We start from the raw sequence: 9,331 nt of genomic DNA, 5'->3' as shown, positions 1-9,331 counted from the left end.
CGCGCCCCTGCACTCCGTTCTCAAAAAGAGACCAACAGGTACCCAAAAAGGAAATGAGGCTCTGGGGGAAGATGATTGTGAAGGCTAGTTAAAGAGGCTGGGCGCAGTGGTTCACAATGTAATCCCAGCACTTCGGGAGGCCAAGGTGGGCAGATCACTTCAGGCCGGAAGTTCAACATGGCGAATCCCCGTCTCCATTAAAAATACTAAAATTAGCCAGGTGTGGTGACCCACGCGTGTAATCCCAGCTACTCGGTGGCTGAGGCACAAAAATCGCTTGAACCCGGTAGGCAAAAGTTGCAGTGAGCCAAGATCATGCCACTGCACTCCAGCCTGGGCAACAGAGTGAGATTGTCTCAAAAAAAAAGCACTCAATGTGGGCCAAAGGCAGATATGATGATTTCCTTTTCCACCGTCCTGTCCATCTCCTAATGATAGTGGCTGCATTTCCTTATTACGTGCCAGGTACTGTGCTACAAGCTTCACATGCATCATTGCCGTGCTTAATCTTGAAACCAACCCAATGAGGTAGCCACTATTCATCTACAAAGAGCCTGAAGTTAGATAAAAATAACTTGCCCAAGCTCTTCTAACTAGTAAGTAGAAAAACTGGGATTGAGACTGGGTAAGGTGGCTCACACCTGTAATCCCAGCACTTCGGGAGACGAAGGTGGGAGGATCGCTTGAGTCCAGGAGTTTGAGACCAGGCTGGGCAACATAGTGAGATCCCGTCTCTACAAAAAATTAGCCAGGCATGGTGGTGCGCACCTGTGGTCCCAGCTATGTGGGAGGATTCCTTGTGCCAAGGAGGTTGAGACTGCAGTGAGCCCTGTTCCTGCCACTGCATTCCAGCCTGGGTGACCGTGTCTCAAAAAAAAAAGGGGGGGGGCATTGAATTCCAAGTCAATCTGTAACCTACGAGTTTTTTTGTTTTGTTTTATTTTGTTTTTGAGACAGTCTCACTCCGTCACCCAGGCTGGAGTGCAGTGGCACGATCTTGGCTCACTGCAGCCTTTGCCTCCCACGTTCAAGCGATTCTCGTGCTTCAGCCTCCCGAGTATCTGGGACTACAGGTGTGCACCATCACACCTGGCTAATTTTTGTATTTTTAGTAGAGACAGAGTTTTGGCATGTTGGCCAGGCTGGTGTCAAACTCCTGGCCTCAAGTGATCCACTCACCTCGGCATCCCAAAGTGCTGAGATTACAGGCATGAGCCACCTCGCCTGGCTTCCTAAGAGTTTTAATTCCATGCTGTATTCCTTTTCTAATAAATTGAGAAAAAAACAAAAAAAGAAAAACCTAGGCTGGGCACAGTGGCTCCCACCTGTAATCCCAGCAATTTGCGAGGCCGAGGCGGGTGGATTGCTTGAGGTCAGGAGTTCAAGACCAATCTGGCCAACATAGTGAAGCCCTGTCTCTACTAAAAATACAAAAAATAGCCAGGTGTGGTGGCATGTGCCCGTGATCCCAGCTACTCGGAGGCTGAGGCAGGAGAATGGCGTGAACCCGAGAGGTGAAGCTTGCAGTGAGCCAAGATCGCACCACCTGCACTCCAGCCTGGGCAGCACAGCGAGACTCTGTCTCAAAAAAAAAAAAAAATTATTGTATCTGGGCAACTTCTGTTGGGTGAGTTGCATGATGGTCAGGGTGACCAACTCATCCTGGCTTTAGCACTGAAAGTCCTGCATCCTGTGAAACCCCTCAGTACTGGGCAATTTGCGACAGTTGGTCACGCTTCTTAGGAGTGTTGGGTTTCCTACTGGCCCTTCCGTTGATGTACTCAGAAAAACTTTAGTTCACTTTTGCGAAAGTTCACCTTTATGTATACCCAGACATCTCTTGGGGGGTAAACTTTCATTAAGTGGGTTAATGTAAAGCCGGGCGCAGTGGCTCACGCCTGTAATCCCAGGATTTAGGGAGGCTAAGGCGGGTGGATCATTTGAGGTCAGGAGTTCAAGACGAGCCTGGCCAACATGGTGAAACCCCATCTCTACTAAAAATACAAAAGTTACCCAGGCATGGTGGCACGTGCCTGTAGTCCCAGTTACTCGGGAGGCCAAGGCAGGAGAATTGCTTGAACCCGGGAGGTGGAGGTTGCAGTGAGCCGAAATCATGCCACTGCATTCCAGCCTGGGTGACAGAGCAAGACTCCATCTCAAAAAAAAAAAAAAAAAAAAGTGGGTTAATGTATTGTTAAATGCTTTGCACAGTGTTTGGTTTATGGTATGTGCTCAATAAATGCTTAGGGTTTTGTTTTTTTTTTTGAGACAGACTTTTGCTCTTGTCACCCAGGCTGGAGTGCAGTGGTGCGATCTCAGCTCACTGCAACCTCCGCCTCCTAGGTTCAAGCAGTTCTCCTGCCTCAGCCTCCCAAGTAAGCTGGGATTACAGGCACCTGCCATCACACCCAGCTAATTTTTTGTATTTTTGGTAGAGACGGGGTTTTGCCGTTTTGGCCAGGCTGGTCTCTAACTCCTGACCTCAGGAGATCCACCCTCCTCAGCCTCCCAAAGTGCTGGGATTACAGGCATGAACCACCGCGCCCAGCAAATAAATGCTTGTATTTCAGGGAGAGGTGAGAGAAGAATATCCATTTATGAGAGCACTAAAAGGAAGAGTATGAGTTAGTGGGGAGGAAGTTTCCAGTCTTATATACCTGTTGGCCTATGTGAATCCCACTTACTAAAACTGTGACAGCGGAGCAGAACTGCTGAGGCAACTGAGTGGGACACAACCCAGAGTCATGCTTAAGGCTGGTCTTCTGCAGCTGGGACCGCAGAACCAGGCCAGTGGCAAACTGATAGCACCCACTACTAGTGTGTCACTCTAATGAAGGATACATGGAAGTGGGTGAGGATCTGCCACGATGGTAGAAAGCAAAAGACTTAAAGCAAGGAGACAGACATGAGGAGTGTCAGCTTCAGGAAATACCACCTTCCTCTTGGGGTGCATTTTTTGGTGGAAAGAATTCCATCTGAGGAGGAAATATGAACAAAGCAAACATTCCAGAGGCTCTCCAGACTTGATTTCATCATTCGTGCCAGTTCTGAGGTGCTAAAAGAGCCTGCCTTCCCTCCCTGGCTGCCTAATCTGCTCTCCGTTGGTCATTACATTTTTTTTTTTAAGTGCAGAAATCTTGGGCAAGGTCACTACATTGTAACCATTCCTGGTCTCCTTGGCCAAGTGTACTACTGATTTTTACTTCAACTTTGGGCTGGCCACCTTTGCCACAATCTGATCATAATCTGCAGACAAATGAGATTGCTAAAAAAAGAAAAAAACTATGCCAGATGGCGGTAGCTCACGCCTGTAATCCCAACACTTTGGGAGGCCGAGGCAGGCAGATCACTTGAGGTTAGGAGTTCAAGACCAGCCTGGCTGACATAGTGAAACCCCGTCTCTACTAAAAACACAAAAATTGGTCGGACGTGGTTACACATGCCTGTAATCCCAGCTATTTGGGAGGCTGAGGCAGGAGAATCACTTGAACCTGGGAGTTGGGGGTTTCGGTGAGCCAAGATCGAGTCATTGCACTCCAGCCTGGGGGACAGAGCAAGACTCCATCTCAGAAAAAAATAAAAAAAGGCCGGGCGCGGTGGCTCACGCCTGTAATCCCAGCACTTTGGGAAGCCGAGGCGGGTGGAGCACCTGAGGTCAGGAGTTTGAGACCAGCTTGGCCAAGATGGTGAAACCCTGTCTTTACTAAAACTACAAAAATTAGCCGGGCGCGGTGGTGGGCGTCTGTAATCCCAGCTACTTGGGAGGCTGACGCAGGAGAATCGCTTGAACCTTGGAGGCGGAGGTTGCAGGGAGCTGACATCGCACCACTGCACTCTAGCCTGGGTGACAGAGTAAGACTCCATCTCAAAAAAAAAGAAAAAGAAAAAAAACTAGAAGGAAAGTCTACTTCGATTCTAGTTATGGCTCTGACATTATATAGTGTAGCCTTAGGTAAATCTGGCGCCCCGTCTGGGAGGTGAGGAGTGCCTCTGCCTGGCCGCCACCCCGTCTGGGAGGAAGTGAGGAGCGCCTCTGCCCGGCTGCCCCATCTGGGAAGGGAGGAGCGCCTCTGCCCAGCCGCCACACCGTCTGGGAAGTGAGGAGCGCTTCTGCCTGGCCACCCCGTCTGGGAGGTGAGGAGCGCCTCTGCCCGGCCGCCCAGTGTGGTAAGTGAGGAGCACCTCTGCCCGGCCGCCCTGTCTGGGAGGTGAGGAGCGCCTCTGCCTGGCCGCCACCCCGTCTGGGAGGAAGTGAGGAGCGTCTCTGCCCGGCCGCCCCATCTGGGAAGTGAGGAGCACCTCTGCCCGGCCGCCCGGTCTGGGAAGTGAGGAGCGCCTCTGCCCGGCCGCCCCCTCTGGGAAGTGAGGAGCGCCTCTGCCCGGCCGCCCCGTCTGGGAGGTGAGGAGCGCCTCTGCCTGGCTGCCACCCCGGCTGGGAGGAAGTGAGGAGCGCCTCTGCCCAGCCGCCCCGTCTGGGAGGTGAGGAGCGTCTCTGCCCGGCGGCCCCGTCTGGGAAGTGAGGAGCGCCTCTGCCCGGCCGCCCTGTCTGGGAGGTGAGGAGCGCCTCTGCCCGGCCGCCCCGTCTGGGAGGTGTACCCAACAGCTCCGAAGAGACAGCGACCATCGGGAGCGGGCCATGAGGACGATGGCGGTTTTGTTGAAAAGAAGGGGGGGAAGTGTGGGGAAAGGAAGGAGAGATCAGATTGTTGCTGTGTCTGTGTAGAAAGAGGTAGGCATAGGAGACTCCATTTTGTTCTGACTAGGAGAAGTTCTTCTGCCTTGGGATGCTGTTGATCTATGGCCTTTCCCCCAGCCCCGTGCTCTCTGAAACGTGCTGTGTCAACTCAGGGTTAAATGGATTAAGGGCGGTGCAAGATGTGCTTTGTTAAACAGATGCTTGAAGGCAGCATGCTCTTTAAGAGTCATCACCACTCCCTAATCTCAAGTACCCAGGGGCACAAACACTGCAGAAGGCCGCGGGGTCCTCTGCCTAGGAAAACCAGAGACCTTTGTTCATGTGTTTATCTGCTGACCTTCTCTCCACTATCATCCTATGACCCTGCCATATCCCCCTCTCCGAGAAACACCCAAGAATCATCAATAAATACTAGAAAAAAAGAAAGTTCAAATTCTTAAATATTGACAGTGACATTCTAGATTACCATTTTCTAGGTGATGTAGTTTGCATTTATTAGTACTACCTTTCAATTTTTCCTTTTGTGGTGTAAGGTTATAAAAATGCCTTCCAGTTGATTTCCTGGGTAATAGCAGAATCTGTTTTCTCAGTAGCCTAAGAATTCTTGATACACCACTCTTAGAGGTACTGAATACTTAGGCACTTGTCTGAGTTTGTTTATGACATCCCTTGCTTGGGGTAGCTGACATTACAGAAAAGAATATTGCTACTGTAGTAAGATTTGGAACAAATACTTATGTGCTTGTAAACCTTTGCCTTAATCCTTAGATAAACGTCATTCTGACTCAGTCCTTTTGGTACAACTGCTTATGATTCTAGAGTCTCCTTCCCACCAAAGTCAACCCATGGAGTTTTCAGCTTTTTATGTTTATTTTTACCCAGTAAGCTTCATAGTTGACGTCATTACATTGGCCTCCCCCAGGGAATTCCTGAGCCTTAGAGCTGACCATCCTACCTCTTCCTTCTTGTCTTACATTGTCTGTTGCTGGGTCCCTCTCACTCCATATTTGAGCCTTCATGAGGCCTCAGTTTGGAGGAACCAGAGGAAAGCATTGTCATATATGTTTGGTTGAGAATCAGGATCCTCTTGAAGATAAAGGCTTTACATTTATTATTCATAATACAAAACTGTATTTTTGAGATGTGGACATGTTTCACTCAAATTAAATAAAAATGATTTTATCAGTAAAAAAAAAAAAAAAAAAATCTGGATTTTAGTTTCTTAAGAAATAAAATGGGCCAGGCTCGGTGGCTCATGCCTGTAATCCCAGCACTTTGGGAGGCCGAGGTGGGCAGATCACGAGGTCAGGAGACTGAGACCATCCTGGCTAACACGGTGAAACCCCGTCTCTACTAAAAATACAAATTAGCTGGGCGTGGTGGCGGGCACCTGTAGTCCCAGCTACTCGGGAGGCTGAAGCAGGAGAATGGTGTGAACCCTGGAGGCGGAGCTTGCAGTGAGCCGAGATCACGCCACTGCACTCCAGCCTGGGCGACAGGGCGAGACTCTGTCTCAAAAAGATAAAAAATAAAAAAAATAAAATGAGGGGATAGAGTAAATTTTCTCTGACTCTCTTGTTCTGTGCACTACTCTGACGTTTTCTGTTAGAGAATAAGGAGGGATGGGGGTGGTGGTGGCGGTGGAGAAACAGTATATTCTCTGCCAGCCACTTGAGGACAAGACAAGTTGTATCTTTGTATCCTTAGTACCTTAATACTACTGTGTCTGTCAGTAACTTGATGAGGCTGGGCGTTGTGGCAGGTGCCTGTAATCCCAGCAATTTGGGAGCCTGAGCCAGGTGGATTGCTTGAGCCCAGGAGTTCAAGACCAACCTGAGCAACAGAGCAGGACCCTGACTCTACAAAAAAATAATAATTTTAAGCCAGGTGTGGTGGCTCACACCTGTAATCCCAGCACTTTGGGACGCCAAGGCAGGTGGATCACCTGAGGTCGGAGTTCGAGACCAGCCTGGCCAACATGGCAAAACCCCATCTCTACTAAAAATACAAAAATCAGCTGGGCATGGTGGCACACACCTGTAATCCCAGCTACTTGGGAGGCTGAGGCAGGAGAATCGCTTGAACCCGGGAGGTGGAGGTTGCAGTGAGCCGAGATCACACCATTGCACTCCAGCCTGGGCAACAAGAGTGAAACACCATCTCAAAATAATAATAATAATTTTTTAAAAACTTGATGAGATTTGTGGATGACAATGGCTTGAGATTCAAGACCCAGATTTTAATACAATTGTTGGTACTGACTTTGGGTAACTGAGGAAATCTGGTTGAAAGCAATTCAGGATCCTCATCCGCAAAAAAAGCTGGAAAGAGATTTACTTACAACAACCTTACACCTCTTCAGAGTAATGACCATGAGCAAACCCACAGTTGTTCAGGTGAAAAGAACTCTGTGTTTCCACGATCTTGGATTATCCTAGTTGACTGAAATTGCTTCCTGGGCAGGTACAGGATGGACATGATTGCCTGCCCTGATTTTAGACAAAAGGCTATCAGAAATGTGATTCTTTCATCTACCTCACTTTTTTTTTTTTTTTTTTTTAAGATGGGGTCTTGCTCTGTCACCCAGGCTGGAGTGCAGTGGTGCAATCACGGATCACTGCAGCCTCGACCTCCTAGGCGCAAATGATCCTCCCACCTCAGCCTCCCAAGTAACTGGAACTATAGCCACACACTGCCATGCCTGGCTCATTTTTAATTTTTTGTAGGGATGGGGTCTCACTATGTTACCGGGGCTGCCACTCACTTTTGATGAGATTATGCAGAAAGCTTTAGCCTGGTATACTGATTCTTTTTGGCTAACTCAGGCATCAAACAAGTCTTGCTTCTTTCCTCTGCAGAAACAAATCAACTTAAGTGCCCATTTAGGAATGAACTGTTTCCTCTCTACGGAATAGGGTCAAGCCAGGTGTCTATTCTGACAGCCGAAATGGAGTAGAAATCAATCCTTAGAAAACTGTCATAAAGCCCCATTCTTGCCAGATATGGTGGCTCATGCCTGTAATCCCAGCACTTTTGGAGACTAAGGGGGGGCAGATCACTTGAGGTCAGGAGTTCGACACTAGCCTGGCCAACATGGTAAAACCCTATCTCTATTTAAAAATACAAAAATTAGCTGGGCATGGTGTTGCATGCCTGTAGTCCCAGCTAACTGGGGGGGCTGAGGCAGGAGAATCGCTTGAACCCGGGAGGTGGAGGTTGCAGTGAGCCAAGATTGTGCGACTGCACTCCAGCCTGGACAACAGAGCTAGATTCCATCTCAAAAAAAAAAAAAAATCCTCATTCTCTTTTTAGCTGATTAAATATATGTATATATGTATATATGTAAATATGTGTGTGTGTGTGTGTGTGTGTGTGTGTGTATATATATAGCCGGGCATGGTGGCTCACAACTGTAATCCCAGCACTTTGGGAGGCCAAGGAAGGCAGATAATAAGATAAGGAGTTTGAGACCAGCCTGACCAACATGATGAAACCCCATCTCTACTAAAAATACAAAAATTAGCCGGGCGTGGTGGCGTGTGCCTATAATCCCAGCTACTCGGGAGGCTGAGGCAGGAGAATCCCTTGAACCCGGGAGGTGGAGGTTGCAGTGAGCCGAGATCTCGCCATTGCACTCCAGCCTAGGCAACAGAGTGAGGTTCCCTCTCAAAAAAAAAATAGGCCGGGCGCGGTGGTTCATGCCTATAATCCCAGCACTTTGGGAGGCCGAGGCGGGTGGATCACGAGGTTAGGATATCGAGACCATCCTGGCTAACACAGCGAAACCCTGTCTCTACTAAAAATACAAAAAAGTTAGCTGGGCGTGGTGGCTGGTGCCTATAGTTCCAGCTACTTGGGAGGCTGAGGCAGGAGAATGGCGTGAACCCAGGAGGCGGAGCTTGCAGTGAGCCGGGATCGCGCCACTGCACTCCAGCCTGGGCGAAAGAGAAAGAGCAAGATTCCGTCTCAAAAAAAGAAAAAAAATATATATATATATGTACATATATGTATATAAAAAAAAGTATATATAAATATATGTATGTATATATAAATATATAGGTTATATATATATAATTAAATATATAAACACGCAATCCACATACCTAGTGTGTGTGTGTGGTTTTTTTTTGTTTTTTTTTTTTTTTATGAGACAGAGTCTTGCTCTTTCACCCAGGCTGTTCAGTGGCACAATCTCGGCTCACTGCAACCTCCGCCTCCCGGGTTGAAGCGATTCTCCTGCCTCAGCCTCCTGAGTAGCTGGGACTACAGGCACGTCCCATCATGCCTGGCTAATTTTTGTATTTTTAGTAGAGACGGGGTTTCATCATGTTCGCCAGGATGGTCTCAATCTCCTGACCTTGTGATCCACCCTCCTATGCCTCCCAAAGTGCAGGGATTACAGGCGTGAGCCACTGCGCCTGGCCCTGGTGTGCTGTTTTTATTTTTATTTATTATTATTATTTTTTTGAGACGGAGTCTTGCTCTGTCGCCCAGGCTGAAGTGCAGTGGCGCGATATCAGTTCACTGCAAGCTCCGCCTCCCGGGTTCACGTCATTCTCCTGCCTCAGCCTCCCAAGTAGCTGGGACTATAGGCGCCCGCCACCCTGCCCGGCTAATTTTTTTTTTCTTTTTTTT

This window comes from Pongo pygmaeus, chromosome 10 (genome assembly GCF_028885625.2).
Source record: "Pongo pygmaeus isolate AG05252 chromosome 10, NHGRI_mPonPyg2-v2.0_pri, whole genome shotgun sequence".
Lineage (NCBI taxonomy): Eukaryota > Metazoa > Chordata > Mammalia > Primates > Hominidae > Pongo > Pongo pygmaeus.
Note: the sequence above shows the minus strand (reverse complement) of the source record.